The 20,000-nt window shown below is 41.1% G+C and overlaps 1 protein-coding gene across 8 annotated transcripts in view; it reads left to right on the top strand.

Annotated features, from left to right (window-relative positions):
• The window catches only part of LOC122630620 (forkhead box protein P1-like), a 319,327-nt gene that overhangs the window by 200,315 nt on the left and 99,012 nt on the right, over positions 1-20,000 (top strand). The window lies entirely within an intron of this gene.

Below are 20,000 nucleotides of genomic sequence, written 5' to 3'. Positions count from 1 at the left end.
TTCTTCTTTCAAATCAACGACGCGAGTCATCGTTTCTCGCGACAGTGCTATCGAATAAATCGATGGGCTCCCTTAATGAATTTTAATATGGAATAATTGATAACGATTAATCGTTGAAAATAATTGATAAGTTACGTGTCTGCTAGAATTGTTTTGTACCGAAGTACTTAACTAAGGAGACTTCTTTTTTTCGGTATCTCCATCGGAAATCCATACTATCTTTCCTATTAGAGATATTACAAATTCATCTGCGTCATTCGATGTTGTACAGTCCGTTCACCGTCTAGACACTTTTTCTTAATTAATACGAAAAGTCTCGTGTTTCGTTCAGAGAACTTTTCGAATTAATCAAGAATTAATCAAGTTAAGTTATATTCCCATCGACTTTATCCGTCTATCGAATCACAATTCATGCGCATACATATATGTCTGAGAAATTCCCGTTCATTTATATAATCGTAATATCCGATTGTTTTACTCTCTCCACTTGTTCTTAGATCCCTTAAAGATTTCTCTCTCTCTCTCTCTCTCTCTCTTTTTATACCCTCCACCTACATCTTTCCAACTCTCTCAAACTCTGCTTCCTTGTGGTACCTTTAATAACGCGAGATCGCGGTTCGCATGCAGTATTGAAAAAGCGGCGCATAATATCGACGATCCCCGATATTGGCGAGGGTCGCGCGGAAAAGAAAGCAGGGAAGGAACGTAAGATGTAAAAAAAAAAAAAAAGAAAGAGAAAGGAAAGGAAAAAGGGAAAAAAAATGGATGAGGAAGGAGAAAAATATATACCTAAGGAATGAGGCTGTTCTGTCGACGATCGAAGAAGAAGAAAAAGGAAAGAAGAAGAAAAAAAAACGAATTCGAAGACGCAAAAAAATTCTTCGATTCTCGTTCGCTCGTTTCCTTAGGACCATCTTCGATAACAAGCCTTTTATTATTTCAAATGATGGTCGTACTCTCTAACACTGAGCGCACCTTGTCTTCGTTCACTCGTGTTTCATACCACATTGCATTGTCTTATAACGAAGGATCGTTCGATCGTACGTAGAAGGGAACAATTGTTTTTCTTCCTTCTTATCCCACGGTTATGCTCTTCGTTCGTCGTCTTCGTAGTCCACGACACTTGCTGGCAATTAATTTTATAAAGATGGACTGGTTCCAAAGTCGAGCTTCGTATTAGAGAAAGCAAAATATTACAGTGGACGATGTTTCTTTACGATAGAAACGACGACGGCGAGTACAGAAAAAGGAAAAAAGGAAAGAAAAAAAAAAAAAATGTAGAAAAAAGGAAAAGAAATGGAGAAAAAATAAAATAAACCAGCAGGACGTAGGAAAAGAAATAACTCGTTCGAGGTCGAAGATGATACGCGAATAAAAATGAGAGATCGATAAGAATCGTGTTACGTATAAATACATACGTACGTACATACCTACGATCCTATACTCGTTTCTTATATAAGTTACTTTATATGGCGGAAGCCAAGCGCGTCAAGGTACTCGCAGTTTTAAGTTAAAAATAAAACATCTACCCCTTTATCCAAAGAAAGAAAGAGTTACCCCTTGGCGATGTCAATGTACGATCGTTTCCTCTTCTTCTTCCTCTTTCTCTTTTTCTTCGTACATCGCTTGTATTAAGCATAACGCTTGGTAAAAATATCCCGTCTCGGACTTATATCAAGAGAAATGAGAATAAAGTCCGCCAACCACATCGTTTTTCCTTTTTCTTTATGTCGATACTTCGAGAATAAACTTTGTTAGACTAGACACATCTACGTACATACCTAACTACGCTTAAAACGATAAAGAGACACAAAGATTTCTAAAAGAAATGATCTTCGAAATCGTATCAACAAATTTATCTACGTTACCCAAACGTTAAAAAACGAAATAGAATTTTTTTTTATTATTTTACACAAAGTTCTAAAACACGCCGATGTATTTCGTATACACAACAAATCATATATCGAAGTCGAAGGGATAGATAATCGGATATCGATTTATTAATAATCTTTTGTTGTAACATTTAGATAACGTAACGTTTGTTAAGCATCGAAATAATACATGTACGTGTGAACGTAAACTAGAAAAAGAACATTTTAAATTTAACATGATATCTATGATATTCACAGGCAATATTAAAGTTTCGGAATTGTCTTTCTTTCCTTTTTTTTTCTTTTTTCTTTCAAATGCTCTCTATGCACGTATACTATACTTTCATATATATATATATATATACATATATATATATGTGTGTATATATATATATATGTATATATATATATATAGGTATGTATATACAATATTTGCTAGAACGCTCGGATATGCCGTTTTTAATTGGCGATTCGCCAAATTCCACGTCGATATAGAAAGGAGAACGCAAACATCGGTACCGCTTTCCGCGTGCATCCAGCAACGATCCTGCAATGCAAATGCAATTTGCGTATCATCGTTGTAGTCGCAAATAGATAGGCAGATAGATAGAAAGAGAGAGGTAGAGAAAGAGAGAGAGAGAGAGAGAGAAAGAGAGAGGAATGATAGGTAGAAGGGTGGTAGAGGGAGGTTGGAAGCAGCCCGAGGTGGGCCGGAGGATAGCAGCCGTGTTTGGTAAATATTTGTGGCCGATTCGAAACAACAAAGCCGGAAAGGACCTGGCCCGTTTCGGGGGTAGAAATGTTTGTTTCGTGAATGCGAATTCCATTGAATGCGCTTGGAAAATCGCGTGGGCGTATTGGCGTCATCGTTGCTTCTCTCTCTATCTATATATCTATATATCTATCTATCTATCTATCTATCTATCTCTATCTCTTTCTCTGTCTCTATTTCTATCTCTCTCTTTCTTTCTATATATCTTCCTATTTCTATCTTTGTTTCTCTCTTTATCCCTTTCTATACAAAGTTACGGAAGCAAAGTTCGAGGCAAAATGTTTCATTTTACCATATCACACGATACATGGGGAATGAGAAACGTACATGTGACGTTTTCGTGGCACTCGTTATTTTCACCATCCGATCCCTTCCACGATACGTCGATCGCCATCATCCACTCAACGATCGTTCGACTTTTCGTTTTACCTTCGAGCGAATAAACGAAATGCATATCCCACTCTTTCTTTCTTTTCTTTTTTTCCTTTTTTTTTTTTTTCTTTCTTTCTCCGGCATATCGACGATGTTTGTTCTAGGTGTTTAACGTGGAAATTATTCGCTCGCTATCGGGTATGTAAAGTAAATGTAATGAATTTGATTAATCTGTGTATTCATTAAATTACTTATAGAATATCTGTGAAAGATTATTATTATTATTATTGTTGTTGTTGTTGTTGTTGTTGTTGTTGTTTTATATATTATTTTCTTCAATCACGCTCTAATAAATTTCTTTAAAAATCGATGTATTCGAAACGGCGCATGGGATCGTGATTATTATATTTCTTTTTTTTTTTCAATCTTTGTCTTCTTCTTTTTTTAAGAAAAGACAAATATAACTTAATAAAATTTCGATATTTTAATCGGATAAGTAAGTACTTACTTACTAGGTCTTCCTACACGATCATCGTGGTTTAGCTCGAAGGAAAATCTACTTATACGATCCACCGGTGAAAAGAACATATGTACAATGGTGTGTGTATGAGAGAGAACATATGTTTGGGTGGTAGGATTGTTTATTCGCGTATATCAGGTCGAAACTTAAGCCGGTATCGCAATCGCGGAGAAAAATAAATTTTCTATCGGGGCACGTGTATTGCCCGATGTTGTCGGATATCGTTGTACACATAGTAACTTTATCGTCGACGATTGTGCTACGTGCTATTACGCCATTCGTATAGAGATGCATATATATATATATATATATATATATATATATATATATGTACACATATAGATGTAAGTATAATCAAAACTCGAACGAAAATCGATTTTTCCTGGAACATATGTACATATGTTGTTTCGTGTTAGAAGATAAGTAATCGTTGGTATGATATAATAAAATCATATAACGAACGCCTATATTTCGATTGAGATTCACCATCAAAAAAGAAGAAGAAGAAGAAGAAGAAGAAGAAGAAGAAGAAAGAAAAGAAGAAGAACAAGTGAGAGAAAGAGACATACATATATACATATATATATACACATATTCTGTGAAAATTTTTTTCTCTCTTTCTCTCCTTCGTCCCTCATATCTCTCTTTCTCTCTTTCTTTTTCTGGCGAACGTAAGGAGAGAAACGGCACGATAAAGCCGTCAATTTTCACCCTCAATACCGTTTGTCTCCGGGAAAGAAAGGAAAGTAAGCAGAGCGGGCGCCAGTAGAGAGAAAATGCCGGAGAAGAAAAGACGGATGGAGGAAGACGGACGGATAGACTCGCGCGAACGAACGAGACTTTACTGTTTGTATCTGTGTCTGTATGTATACGAATGTGTGTGTCTACGTATCTACGTGCGCGCGCATTCGTCTGTGTATGTATGTATCAGTTGCGTAAGTTTGTACGTATGTATGCGTGTCGAGAGGAAGAAGAGATCGGAAGGGAGGAGACATTTATTACGACTTTAACCGGACTTTGTGTTTATTCAGCGACTGTTGCTCTCGCTTACCGTTTATTCTCTCTCTCTTTCTTTCTCTTTTTCTTTCTCTCTCTCTCTCTCTTTCTCTCTCTCTTTCTCTTTCCCCTTTGCAATCTTCGAGACAGACTCGAAGTACTCGCTTTCGCTCGCACAAGGAATTCCCGGCACGTAGGGTGACCGTTCGTGGTTCTTCTTCTCCTTTCGACCATCCCCTTCTTGTCACGCGAGACACCCTCTCTCTCTCTCTCTCTCTCTCTCTCATTCACTCTTACTCTTACTCTTCCTCTTCTTACTCTTACTCTTATTCCGTGAGTGAGAAAGAATCTTTCACTTTATCTATCCTACAGGGCCACGACGATGTGACTCTGCCCTCTATGCGTCCTCCTACTATTTTACGAAGCTCTCTTTCTGTCTCTTTCTCTCTCTTCTTCTTTCTCTCTTCATCCTTTGGAATATCATTCCGCGGCCGTCTACTCGCATCCCCTTTCGGTCTTGTCAGGTTCGATGTCGTACGACGTGTCCGGAGGCCGACGAGACGTTTCACATGATCGCCACGTCTCTGTGACCTTTGATTCATTTCCATCGAATAAGCCGCCGCTGTTCGTGGAACTTTGAATATTTGTTTTCTCTCTCTCTCTCTCTCTCTCTCTCTTTCTCTCTTTCCTTCTTTCCTTTTTCTTTTCCATAAGATACCCTTAACTTTGTTACGAAACTGCGTGGTTTCTCATCCTTACTTGTCGGATTTCCTTTTCTCGGTATAAGTCGTGAAAAAACGAGTTGTGTAAATTTAATTTTAATGTGCTTTATATATATATATATATATATATATATATATATATATATATATACGAAATTTTTTATACAGTTAAAATATGTACGAAATGATTTGTCAAAGATTTGATAAGTACAATTATACGTGATCATAAATTATTGTCAATCTAATAATTAAGATTCATTTATCAGACGTACAGAATAACACAGTAGTCCTTTTAATTTTATAATAGTTATTTTTGTACCATTTATAATATTTATTTTGTACAACGGGTGGACGGGTGCGTGTCAATTTAAAGTGAAATACGATAGTCTAGAGGAAAGTAGAGCATGTCGGAGAGATACAATGACGATTCGAAATAAACTGAAACCTTTACTCGTGACCCGTTAATTCGTGGAATTTCGTTTGAACGTGAGAATGATACTCGATAGATTCGAAGTTCGTCGAAGATGTTCCACAGAGATGATCGAAATCACCGAGGTAAGCGTGAAACTCAATAGAGCAGATCGTGTCGTCTTTCGAGCATACGAGCTTCTCGTCTCGTTGCCACTTCGTCCACGTTCATCCATTGTCCTTCGGTTCTTGTTTCTTGGCCGTGACGTTTTTACTCGCGATCAGCGTTTTTACTCTCAAACAAGTCGGATTAAGATACGTAACAAGCGACTCGACCTCCTTTCTTTTTTCTTTTTATATTTTTTATTCCTACTTTTTTCCCTTTTTTTTTTTGCGCCGCGATCAAAGCGCCTTAAAGGACCGACGATCGCGTCGAGACGGGACGATTCGAGAAATAAGTATTGGAAATGGAGGGTGGTGAGTAAGAAGGGAGGAAGGGGGCCACGATAAAAAAAGAAAACTGCCCCACAAAGAATTTCAACTTTGAGAGCCGACGCCGCGGAAAAAAAGAGAGAAACCGGAGTAAAAGACAATCGCGCACAATTGGCACATGAAATTTAAAGGAGGAAAGGGCGCCGAAGGAGAGGTAGAAACGAGACTAACAGAGACAGATAGAAAAAGAGAGAGAGAAACGATGGAGTAGGGGGTGAAAAGAGGAGGCCGAAGAAGGGGCCGCTCGCGCTCACTCAATATACCCACGTTGTTCGAGCCCTTATTCTTTTCTCGTCCTTCCAGCTCGCTGGAAATTTACATTTCCTCCCTCCCTTCTCTTGGAACTGTCTGTTTATCCCGCTTTCTTTTAAAGAGCCGCTGGTGGCTATACCCAACCCCACTCCCTCCCCCTATTGCCGCCGTGCGGCAACCCCTCGAAATCCTTCTCTCTCTTTATCTCGCGTCTCTCGTCTTCATTCTCCTCATCCTCATCCTCATCCTCATCCTCATCCTCATCCTCCTTCTCCTTCTTTGCTTCCTCCTCGATGTCCTCCGAACGAGCCCGTAGCACCACCTCATCTTCCTCTATACAGAGACAATCCTCCATTTACCGTCGAGATTACGCTTCGTTGGCCGATAATCGAAAATATGCCATCGAATAACGCCTCGGAATTATTTGCAACCGTCGTCCCTTAGCTCCTTCGGAAGAAGGCGACCCTCTCGATGAGAGAAACAATCGACCGCGAAAGACTATCGTGAGATAGACAGAGAGAAAGAAAGAAGAAAGGTTATTCGTTATGCCGAGTGCCACATTGGAGAGAGGATTTCAAAGATATACCTTTCTCTCTCTTTCTCTCTCTCTCTCTCTCTCTCTCTCTTTCTTCTCTCCCTTCTCTTTCTATATTTCCATCTCTCTTTTCTACTTTTCTTGTATCTCACAGTTCGTTATATACACACACGTTCGATTTACGAAGTACGAAATCGTCGGATATTCGCGAGGACATACATTTTTCGATTTACTAGATAACGATCAGCATATCTTCGGAGATTTATTAATCCTACCAATTTCATACCCACTCGTTTCTCTCTTTCTCTCTTATTTCTCGCGATCGAGGATGTTTCGAGCGATTGAGAAAACGAAAAAGGCGAGAATGAAAGGGGATGATTGTATCCAAGAGCTTTCTCTCTCTCTCTCTCTCTCTCTCTCTCTCTCTCTCTCTCTCTCTTCTCGCCATTTTCGAAACGTCGCTCAATAAACGAAAGAAGGGATCAGCATTCGTGGCGGAGCGTAATCCACGCGGATCAGATGCCGAAATCAGCGGGTAATTGACGCAATTTCCTCTACCCTCTCGAAGGATTTCGCGAGAGTCCAGAGATAGACGGGTACCGATAGAAGGAGAACGTAAGATTTTCCAAGAGAGAAAGAGAAAAAGAAAAAGACAGACAGACATATACACACATACATACGTATAGAAGAACCTTAGAGATTTTTCAAGAATTGAAAAAGAAACAAAATAGAGGAAGAAGACTAGAAAGAAAAAAAGAGAGAAAGAGAGAGAGAGAGAGAGAGAGAGAGAAAGAAAGAGAGAAAGAGATCATGAAAAGACCACAATCTCCTTTTTACTCAAACGCAGCTCTCGCGAGTCACTCCATCTCGTTTTACTATAGAATCTTCTCTCTCTCTCACTCTCTCTCTCTCTCTCTTTTTCGCTCTCTTTCTCTTTCTCTAGTCTTCTTGGAAGAAGCGAACCTTTAATAAAGAGCTTAACCGAGCTAAATAGAAACATTTTTCCGTCGGCTTGGCTCGACTCGACTCGACTCGGCTCGCGAAGTCTTGGCTCCGTTGCAATGAAATGAGTCGCAGCAGCTCGTGCATAAGTAATCCGTAGATGAAGGTATCCCAAGTCAGCCCGAGAGAAGCCCCTTCCTTCTCTGGTTCTATCCACCCACCCGCCGTAGGGTGATCCCTCGCCGTTCCCGACTACGACTTTCTTCCAGGAAACTTACTACGCCGACGTGTATCGCCCCCTACCACCATCCCAACTCCTCCCTCTTCTTCTTAGAAATTCCTCTCGAGTATTCGTCCTCCGACTCGTCCGTTTGGATTTTTCTTCTTTCGCGCTTCAATTTCTTTTTTCTTTCTCTTTTCTTTCTTTCTTTCTTTCTCTCTCCTCTTTCCTTATTTTTTTCTTCGTCTTTCTATTTCTTTTTGTATCCTCCTTAACAGATTAGATTCAAATCGAAGGATTTAAATGTTCGTTCGTTCGTTCACGAACGAGATAGATAGAGAGAGAGAGAGAGAGAGAGAGAGAGAGAGAGAGAGAGAGAGAATAGATATTATTTATTTAATTACATATTATATTTGATCTATAATAACAGCTTCGTATCATAATAATAATCATATACGAATAATATTAATAATAATTCAAAGTATATGTAAATGTTTTAGTTGAATTTGTTAGAGTTCTGAAAGATATTTTAATGCGAAAAGTACGATCTTACGAAATTCCGAACGATCTTACGTAACCCGTAGTGCACCCTCGAGTTTCCGAAGGAATAACGAATAAAAGAAGGGTGGGAGAAATAGAAGTAGAAGAAAAGCAAAAGAGGAAGAAGGAGAAGAAGAAGAAGAAGAAGAAGAAGAAGAAGTAAGCACCGGAACCGTTAATCACGCTTGCGAACTATTCGAAGCACATTTTTCATTGACGTACCGTAACGCGATGGAAGCCGCGTGTCGACGTTTATGAAAGTGGTAGTGGAAAGATGGTAGTGGTAGTAATAGTAGTAGTAGTGGTGATGGTGGTAGAAATGGTAGTGGTGGTGATGAAGAGAAGGGTGCTCGATGGGGGAAGGATTCGGTAATTATTCGCCATAGGCTTGAAAAATTGCTGCCTGATCCCGAAATCGATAGTCTCGCTCTCGGATGTCTCTTTTCTCTCTTTCTCTTTCTCTGTCTCTCTTTCTCCTTTGCACCCTTCTTAGGTGGCATCGTACGTAGCATTTTCCAAGGACGAAAAGGGTGTCCCGAAAAAAGCGACCACCCTCTAAACGTAGCAACCCCCACGAAAGAGCCACATTATAAGAATAACGTATCGGTATCGTAATAAGGAAACGATTGGATGCGTACCAAGTACGTACGAGAAAGAAAGAGAGGAGAGGTACTAGGAGGGGTGGTAGTCACCTTCGTCGAGCTTTAACCTTTACGTTTGCCTTCACTATCTTCTCATTTTGCTTGAGACTATTATTCATACGACGTTCCAGGGATCTTCTCCCGTGCTTGCCTGGGTTATATCTTTTTATATATATATATGTATGTATGTATGTATGTATGTATGTATATATGTATGTATAAAAAGATATATACACACATATATATGTATACTATATCTAGCGAGAAGGTAATTCGAAGGTGACGCAACGCTTTTGCTCTTTATCTCGCGAAAATATATGTAAAAGATAGATAGATTGATAGATAGATAAATAGATAGATAGATAGATAGATAGATAGAATGATGGGAGAAAGAGAGAGAGAAAGCTTTGCGTTTAATTCTTCTTTCACGATGTATTCATAAAGACGTATAAGCGGTCGTTACGCCGGAAAAAGAGATTAAGATCGAAGGGCCCTTTGAAGGGATTAAAGTGGAAAATCAAAAATAATTCTCTCCTGTGGGCGACATCTCGTAGCCGTGGCCTAACGCAATAATCCCTTTTCGTCGCGACGGTTTAAGGGTCGCACTCGTAGAGTGCTGAGACTCGATTACGTCGGGTTCTCCTTCGAGACGAAAAAACAGATCTCGAATGGCCCCATCCCGGAATTTGGAACGTAGATTTCTTTGTTTTTTCTTAAATTCTTTCCTTAACGAATCTAATTTTTGAAATATTTTGGTGACTTTATACTCGTACGTTTCGCATTCGCGATCACTTTCTTTCGCTAAACAAGACGATCGTAGTTTTTATCAAAGAAAGAAACAGGAAAAGAAGAGTAAAATTTTGTTTCTAATAAAATTGAAATTCTTCGATTAAGTAGTATCAATTTCTCAAGAAAGAAAAGAAAAAAAGAAAAAGAAAAAGGAAATGAAAAGAATAAATATTAACGATGGAAATAATTGTAATTATCGGCACGAAAAAAAAATAAAAAATAAAAAATAAAGTAAGCGTAACCCAGACAAAATATCTCTACAAGATGAATACCAACGGTAGACGAGAACGAATTAAATGGATGGAGAAGTAAGGTGGGATTCAGGCGGGCAGGGTAATCGGCTCGGCTCGGCTCGTCTCTCGCGAGACTTCACGACGAGCCGATGTATAATTTATATAAAACGGCATTAAATTGTCTATGTCGGGGTGTGTGCGGCTTCTGGCTGGTTCGCGACGTTCAACGTTGAACCAGGAGGGTATATAAGACTTTCGATGTAGGAGGGATGAGAATGGGTGATAGGTTACGGTAACACCGTTAGTGGTAGACGGCGGAGTAAAGAGGGAGGGAGAGGATGAAGGAAGAATGTTGGAAGGGAACTGGAGAAAAGAGAAAGAGAGAGAAAGAGAGGATAACGTGTCGACTAACGATTCGTGAGAAAAAGAGAAGAAGAAAAATAAGAAGGAACTGCTGCGTGGAATCAACGAGGACATATTAGCTCGACTTAAGGCGTGGCATAATGATCCTGTGACGAAACCATCTTATTCCGTGACACAACGAAAAGTAGTGTGTGTGTGTGTGTGTGTGTGTGTGAAAGAGAGATAGAGATAAAGGAAGTAAGAGTAAGATAGAAAGTTGTAAGGGGTGGCTCCGTTACGACAGGGGGTTGCGGCCAGTCAGGCGAGAATAAGTGCGACTTACACCGACCACGTTGATTGTGAGCCTTGACTGCTCGCGTTAAGAAGGTCCTGCGCTATTGCAGTATAAAATAATGTCATTCATAGTGGGGGTAGTGATGTTGGTAATGGTGGTGGTGGTGGTGGTGGTGGTTAGGGTAGGAGAAAATGACGGCGAGGAGGAGGGTAAAGCTTTAAACTCGGCATCAAACGCTAAAGGACCTCCACCCTCGCCGCAAATTTTTATTCATTGACACTACACGGCCGAGCACCCTTGAGGAATATTCCTTTTTGGAGCTAAGAAAAACTTCTAGAGAGAATATAGACTTCTATCTTTTATATACTGATACGAAGATGTATAGGTTTATAATAATTATTTTTAAAACGATGCTATAATTTAATCAAATAATCGAGTTTCATTCGAATTGATATTCTATACACACACACATATATATATATATATATTTATAATGTATATCACAAATAGATATATTTAATTAACAATTTAGATAACTATTTATTATTATATATATAGCGAAGAATTAATATAAAATCGATATAATTCTTAATTGAAATTTTTTGACGGATATAAAAATGCTTCTCTCTCTCTCTCCCCCTCCCTTTATCTTATCTATCTCTCTATCTTTCTCGTGTATCAACGTAAAACGATGTCACGCGAGGAACTCGTCGTTTCTTCGGGCATGGAAGATCGTGGCCGAGGGTTTGGGATAAAGTTGCGAGCCGAAGAAACTCGGAAGTCCATAAATCACGCGAAGAACCGCAGGGATCCCGAAGAAGGAAGAGATCGGCTCGGATCGCAAATGTGCGAACGTGCGTGTGTTACGAGTAGAAAATAAATGTGTGTAAACGTGATACGTGCATAGATACGTCGTACATGCATACGTACATGTATGCTTATATACATACATACATATATTTCGGTAGGGGTTTTCTGCTCCTTATTTACTCTAAAAGGTAAAGGAAAAAAAAAAGAAGAAAAAAAAATGTTGGTCGGTGTCCATCTATACTTCGATGGGTGCAGACCGCAAAGGCTGACCGTTCTCACAGTAAATATATCGAAGTGAATTGCAACTTCGTCCCTAATCCGAACGTGAAAAGGCCGCATGCTGGAGCCGTGATCCATGGCCTCGAACTAAATTCACATTGAATTTATAAGGACGTTTATGGGGAAAGCAAAAGAGAGATAGATAGAGATCGTATATCTTTCTTTTTTATTTTTTTATTATATTTTGTTTCATTATTATTATTATTATTATTATTATTATTATTATTATTATTTCTTTTTGATGGATCATTGATTACCATCCCGTACATTCAAAAGAGATAACGTTCGTAATTCCTTCACATGACTACAAAACCCAATAAACCTCTTAAGGCTTAATTGTGAAACATCCGAAGTTAGCTTTTAGGTGGAAGACATTAGCAAAACCGAGCTCACCTTTTCTCCGGCCAATTACAAGAGATTTCGTGGTAATCCTATTACACATACGCACGCACACACATTAGCTCATTATCGCATAACCGTACTCCGTACGAGCGTATCAACCGCTTAGTTTCGATTGTCCGAAGGATTTCTGGTAAAATGTTAATGGCGAGTCTTCTTTGAGCCGATACCACTCCACCTTTCAGGAATCGTTACTTCGCAAACAAACGACGAGGATCGGCTTTGTCCTTCGTGTGTCTATCTCTTTGTCGTTTATATTAATTTTTATTTAACCGAGTAGTTCGTGTATCAAGAAAAAAAAAAGAAAATGAAAAAAAGAATTAAATACGATTTCTCGATGATACAGTACGAGCCCTTAACAACGAAGAAAAAGATTTGCTCGTTCATGTATCTATATAAACCTATAGACAGACATATACATACATATATATATATACATATATACCGATGGAAGAACCTTATCCGAAGGAACGTCCGAGATTTTATTTAGATCCCGGCGATCCGACGGCAATAAATGCGAAACGTTTCGGTCTTACGAAGACGATCGAAGGGTGGTAGCAGAGTGCGGGCATTTAGGAGGGCGTCCGATGTCCACACCTCTGTTGTCAGCTAATGCTTGGCCATTGTAAGGGGTCGACGCTCGTAAGCGTAGCGAATCTTCTCCGGTGGATTCGGTATAACGTTCGAGAGGATCGAGAAAGAGTACGAGAAAGAGAGATGAAGAGATAGGAACAAGAAAGAGACAGAGGAAGAAAGAGAGAGAGAGAGAGAGAGAGAGAAAGAAAGAGAGAGAGAGACTAAAGGTTAGAAAAAAGGAAAGAAATAGAGAAAAAAGTAGAAGTCAAGGAAGTGGTACGTATCGTTTGCTGGAGAAAGAGAAAAGAGAGAGAGAGAGAGAAAGAGTGAGGGAGAAAGAATTTCACGAATTCCACTGCTTATTCGTTTCAGCCCTCTTTACCCTCTCCTTTCAGTTCAGTACTGGCCTATCGCACGCCGACAATCCGGCTAAATCTCTTCCACCATAAACGGCTAAACAAAGAGGTCCATTCTTCGGGTTGCGCCGAACCCTACTCACCTCGCCCTTCTTTCGTGTCTCAATGCGACACCCCCAGCGACCTGTCCTCCTACTCTCACCCTTATCGGACTTGTCCACCACTTACGATCATCCATCTGAAGCCCCCTTCCTCCTACCAACGAGATAGTTCTTCTGTCTACGTTCACCAAGAGAAAGAAAGAAAAAAAAAGAGACAGACAGAGATAGACACACGCACACACACACACACAAAAGAGAGAAAGAGAGAAAGAAATGTAGCCATTGTCCATGACTTTTTTCGCGATACACCTTCGAACCTATCCAAGAGATCTTTCCATTCCCCTTTCGGTGAAACGCGTTTAGATCTTACGTCCATTTTGGATTTGTGGCGGGACCCTGACGAAGAGTGATGAACGACCATTCCTACTTTTCTCCCAAGTCGAACTAGCAGGGGATACGATTTTTCGATTGGCCTAGCGATACTTTATCAGTCCTGATCGGCTCTTCTCGTTAGAATCTCTCAAGTCTGGCTGTTTACTCAAAGTACCTACTTACTTACTTACTTACTCACTTACTTACTTTCTTACTTACTTCCTTACTCTCCTTCGAGATTTTCAAGCGGATCGAAGAGAACAACCGGTAGAGAGGAGTTTCCATAGTATTTGCTCTAAAACGTGAATTACGTCGTAAGAAAAAGAGAAAGAAAGAGAGAAAGAAAAGGAAAAAGAAAAGGAAAGAAAGAAAAAAATAGAAAGAATAGAATAGATTCGTTGGTAGAGGTCTGATACAGTCCCTCCTAACCCATAATAAAAGAAGGCAGATTAATGCCTTCGGTCTTGAATCCAATCAACATTATTCCGACAATAGTCCGCCAGGCAATACCCTTCCTACCCTCTGGCAGTGGCGATATTATCAACAGGCCACCCAGCACAGGCACCTTCTTCCAACGAGACTCGTCTCATCTCCCTTCCCAACCCACCTCAACCTTCCTCGCTCCTCCCCATAGCCTGTATAACGTCTTTTTCTTTACCCTCTACTCTAAGACTTTGCTTCTCCTCCTCCTCCTCCTCTTACTTCTCTTCCTTCTTTACACTTTCGCACCACCATCTTGAAAACAGCGGCCCTGTCGTCGTTTCACAGAAAAAGACACCTAGAGAACCCGCCGGTGCGCTCTTAATTCCACGAGCGCCGATGATAAGTATGCTAACAAGAGTGCCGGTGCCGTCGGTGTGAACGCTCGATCCTAAGGGATGGGGAAAAGAAGCAAAAGGGCGAGAGGGGAAAGAGTTGGCTGGGTGGGTGGTTAGGTGCGGGATGCCACCACAAAGAAGTGTGAGTCGTCTACTACTGGTGGCAAGACCTCGAGGGTTGCTTCTTAAAGCCAAATTAACGCGACGCTCGCATAAACGGTGCCGACTTTTCCGTCAATGTTAATACCTACCAGAGGGCCATTAGCCGATCGAACCACCCTCCAGAGCAAAAGGACACACAGGGAGAGAGAGAGAGAACAGGAGGAGAAGGGCGGATTGGTGATGAGGAGTTAGGGGTGAAAGGGGGTTACGCGATCAACGTTCACTCGAGTCGAACGGCTTCTTTTTTTCTTTCTGTCTTTTTTTTTCTCTTCTTCTTCTTCTTCTTTCTTTCCAGGCCACATCTCCCCACCAGGAGCTCTCCTTAATCGTCGATGCGATAAATCAGCCCGAGGAAAGGAGAGAAAAAAAAATACCTACGCGAGAGAGGATCGCGAACGCGATAAGCGTGACCGAACATCCCTCTTCTTACTACGAATAGTCGTCCTGTTCTTCGAATCGACAAGGGAGTAGGTGACGGGGAGGTTTGGGCTCGTTGAAAGATCACAACCATTTCCCTTTTATCATTAACGAATCTAGAATTCTTGTCGAATTCACAACATCGATGGAATGTTCGTTCGAAATCTTCGTTTTCTCTCGTTACAATCTCCTCATATCATATCGTGCCTGGTCGAAAAACTTTTCTATCCATTCTTCGATTATATATTAAAAATTTTCTTTGCTTCTTCATTGTAAAAAGGTAGAAAAAAACGGACGATCCGTAAATATGAATTTAACCATCTTACAAGATTAGCAACGTACAAATTTTCGTTTAAAAATATACGATCTACTTTAACGAATGAACGAACAAATAGATCAATAAATAAATGAAAAATAAATAAGTAAAAAAGAAGAAGAAAGAACAACAAATGTATACAAAATTTTTCATATACCTTTCTCGCTATAACGACCACCGATCGACCAACCGATCGACCGACCGACCGACCGACCGATCGACCGAGGCACGAGCGTAACGAAAATAAAAGGAAGCACAGGGCGGTGGTAAGGAAAAGGGGTGAAAGACGTTGGCTGGCGGCAGGGCTGCTAGCCGTTAGTAACCTACGTTGAATCTATAAAGGAGTGTTTTACGAGGGTGGATAATGCGATGAACGATGCGAACGGCGAGCGGTCATGCCTAAAGAACGCGCGTAACCGGACGACCGCCCTCCTTCTTCTTTTACGGATCCTCGCTAACCGGGCGGTTTTTGAGCGTGCGAGAGAGAAAGAAAGAAAGAGAGAAAAAGAGAGAGAGAGAGAGAGAGAGAATTGAGCGGTGGTTTTCGAGAAAAGAAGGAAAGAAGGAAGGAAGGAAGAAAGGAAGGAAGGGTGAGGTCGCCTCGAGGAAGCGGTTTCGTTCGTTTCCAGAACGAACGTTGCTGGTGGAGGTGTACTTGCTGTGTAAGGAGCTAGGGAGAGGTTGGAAGGGAGGTTGAAAAGGTCGGAGTGGGGGATGACGAGGAGGGGGTGGACGGTCCACGGCCCATAATATATCAATTCCGTATTCTAATGTCCAGGCGGTTAATCCAAAAAGCGTCGACTCTGCGGAAACCTAAGCGGTCGTGGCGCCTTTCGTTTCCTGCGGAGGGTGACCCTCTCTCCTTCCTCCCCTCTCTATCTACCTCTTTCTCTCTCTCTCTCTCTCTTTCTCTTTCGCCATTCTCTTTCTTCCCTCTCTTATCCTGTCTCATCGTGTCGCGAGAGAGAAATAAGGGGTGTCCGTACGTCTACGTCGTCGTCACGTATGAACTCAGTCCTTTTCTCTCTCTCTCTCTCTCTCTCTCTCTCTCTCTTTCTCTCTATCTATCTATATATCTGTCTGTCTATCTATCTATCCACCTATCTATCTACTTATCCATCTATCTATCTATCTTTCTTTCACTCTGTTAATACGCAGCTACGAGAAAGAGTCTACGGGTTCTCCTCAAAGTCACCAGCACGAATCCTCGGTGTCAGCATCCGAATCGCGGATTCGGATAATTGGAAAGAGACAAAAGTCTGTGGTTCCACTGGTACCTGCAAGGTTGTGATATTTAATCCTTTCGAGAGAAGAATCGATACTTTCGATTTGATTCGAACGTATCGATCATTTACAAATCGATCGTTCGGTCGATTAATAACTTAAAGATCAATATTAAGTGTTCAAACTACGTTATATAATTTTCATTGCAACGTACATCCTATTTCGCTCTATGAATCATATGTAATGAGAGCCATAAAAGAGAAAGAGAAGGAGAAAGAAAGCGAGAGAGAAAGAGACAGGGAAAAAAAGAAGAAAAAGAAAGGTGCGAAACGGCGAGGCGCGCGGTGAAAAAGGAGAAGTCCTTGGAGTGGCGCGAACTATTTAAAAGCGCGCGTCCGCTCGAATTCTCAGCGCTAGTAAATTACCCGAAAAAAGAAATAATCGTTGGTCATCTCCCTTGCGTCTCACCTCTCTCCGGTGAACCTGCCTCCGACGTTGCGTCACCTCTCGTCCGCGTCGTTTCTCTTCTCCTCTTCTAGAACGACCCAAACTCCTCTCCTCGAGCCAAGCTCCCTCTCTTCTTCTCTCTCTCTCTCTCTCTCTCTCTCTCTCTCTCTCTCTCTTACTCTCGTTCTCGTTGGAGGAGGAGATATCGTCGAGCGGGTCTCTTCTCCGCCCTAAAAAAGAAAGATAGAAAAAAAGAAAAGAAAAAAGAGAAAAAAGGAAAAAAAAAGAAAAAAGCAAGGAAAGAAGAAAAAAACCCTCCTCCTCCCCGTTCCCCACCTCCTTCTCTCCTCTTCGCGACGAGCGTCGCGGTCTGAGATAAAAAATTAGCCGGAGTTGCAAACGTTTCCACCTTAAATCATATATTTATCGCGACATTAATTCAACCCTTTTAGGTGGCCCTTTTTTCCTGGCGGCCACTCGCCACGAAGCATCGTCGGTAGAAAGAGAGAGAAAGAGAGAGAGAGAGAGAGTAAAACCCTTCTCTACTGTAGACTGCACTACCTACCCTTTTTCACTGTCTTTCTCTCTCTTCCCCTCTCTCTCTCTCTCTCTCTCTCTTGCTCTCTCCCCTTCTCTATTCCATCCACTTCCTTTACCCCTTTCGAGCTGGACGACAGGCCGTTACCTCGCTAATTTCTCAGATTCAAGTATTTTTATGTACCGTCGCGCGTACCCGACTAGGGTAAATCCTACCGTTTATTATTTAGATGGAGAGAGAGAGAGAGAGAAAAGAGAGAGAAAAAGAGAAAGAGAGAGACGTGAAGAAAAAGGAGAACAAGAAGGTTCACTCTTTTACTTCCTCCATTCTTCCTCATCGTCCACGTGCGTGGGCGTAACGAGTTACGAAGTACTCCCTCTCACTCTCTTTCTCTCTCTCTTTCTCTCTCTCCGGCGAATATGCGATGAGAATACATCGAGAGGGTAGAACATGTATGTTCTTCTATCTTTCTCTTATCCCTTGCCCTTTTCCTCTGACGAAGGATTCTCGTTATCTCGTCTTAAAACTCTATCCCTCCCTCAGCCACCCTTATAACAGAACGATTATTCTTTCTCGACGTTCGTTTCGAAACGTTACTTTCGTAAATCCATCGTTAACTCGACGTCATTAATTTTATTTCTCTTTAACTTTATTTTATTTATTTTGTTTGTTTCTTCTTTATTTATTTTTATTTTAGTTTTCTTTATATACATGCGAATATGTATACATATATATATATATATGTGTGTGTTTACACATATACATATATATGCATATACTTTGATCCTTTTACTCGTAGACACGGGCGAGCATGTAGAACCGTACGTGTTTAAAGTGGAACACAGTAGTTAACGTGCTAAGACCGAAAACGTTTGGAATAATCTCGAAGCGAGTTCTCGTAGTCGGGATTATTACGGATCGTCGCAACATCATCGAGCCCGACGAAGTCGAGGGAAGCATTATTCACGGTGAAATACAAAACGGTGAAATAGCCAGGCCGGGGTCCTTAAACGTGCCGGGCCCCCTCATGTTTACTTAATAAATACATATTTGGTATACGGCCTGGTACATAAGCCGAGCGAGCCGGCTGCGAGCCTATTTTTGCGTTCGCTCTTGTTGTCATAGGACCGGGCCGATGGGAGCAGCCTTTCCCTCGACGAACCATCGTTGTCCTTGCGTCTCTCTCTTTCTCTCTTTCTCACTTTCTCACTCTCTCTCTCTCTTTCTCTCTCTCTCTCACTTTCTCACTCTCTTTCTCTCTCTTTCTCTCTATATGTTTCTTCTACAATGGACCAACCAAAGAGCCGAGATGTATTTTGAGTATATATATAGTAAAAAAGGCCTAATATACAAAATCTTTCGTTGGAATTTCTCTGGTCGATTCGAGTGGAAGAAACAGCCGAACAAACAAGATATCCTTTTTATCTTTTCTTACGTGAAATCACTAAAATTTCCTCGCCGATAATTTACTTTATTGATATATCGAAATACGAAGATATCACGTTCATAGTGACATCAATGTTATTCGTTAAAAAGATCATGATCCAGTAAGAAATTTTCGAGCGACAGTTACTCACCGATCGCCATTCTCGTCGTCGTCGTCGTCGTCGTCGTCGTCGTTGTCGATTTTTAGAGAAACGGGAAACTTATAAAAAAAAAAGTGTATCGAAAGGAAAGAAAGAAGAGTGAACTGAGTAAAGATGGTAGTCATCTGAAGGGAGGACATCGGTACGCGTCTATCGTGCGACGGCTGGCGTCCATGTTCTTTCTCTCTGTCTTCTTTCGTGAAGTCGCGAGTGTCGAGAGAACATATGGGAAGGCAGAAAGTAAGAGAGGGAAAGAGAAAGAAAGAGAGAGAAAGAGAGATACGAAGAAGTAGAAGAAGAAGAAGAAGAAGAAGACTAGTGTTCGAAGACGAAGACGAAGAGGAAGACGAAGATGAAGAAAAGAAAGAGAAGAGAGAGGACACGAGGCAGGCCACGAGATGTGCCGCTTATGATGTAGTGGTTAGCCCTTGGTGGCGTGGTGGTGATGGTGATGGTGGTGGTGGTGGTGGTGATGGTAATGGTGATGGTGTTGGTGCAACTGATGGAGGTGGAGGAGGTGGTAGGAGGTAGGTGGGAGGTGGGAGGTGGCTGCTATTGAGGTAGGGGAGAGCGGGAGTGCGCGCGAGAGAGAGAGAAAGAGATAGAGAAAGAGAGAGAAAGAGAGAAAGAGAGAGAGAGAGAGAGAGAGAGAGAGAG

This window comes from Vespula pensylvanica, chromosome 7 (genome assembly GCF_014466175.1).
Source record: "Vespula pensylvanica isolate Volc-1 chromosome 7, ASM1446617v1, whole genome shotgun sequence".
NCBI lineage: Eukaryota > Metazoa > Arthropoda > Insecta > Hymenoptera > Vespidae > Vespula > Vespula pensylvanica.
This window is presented reverse-complemented; position numbering and strand designations above follow the sequence as displayed.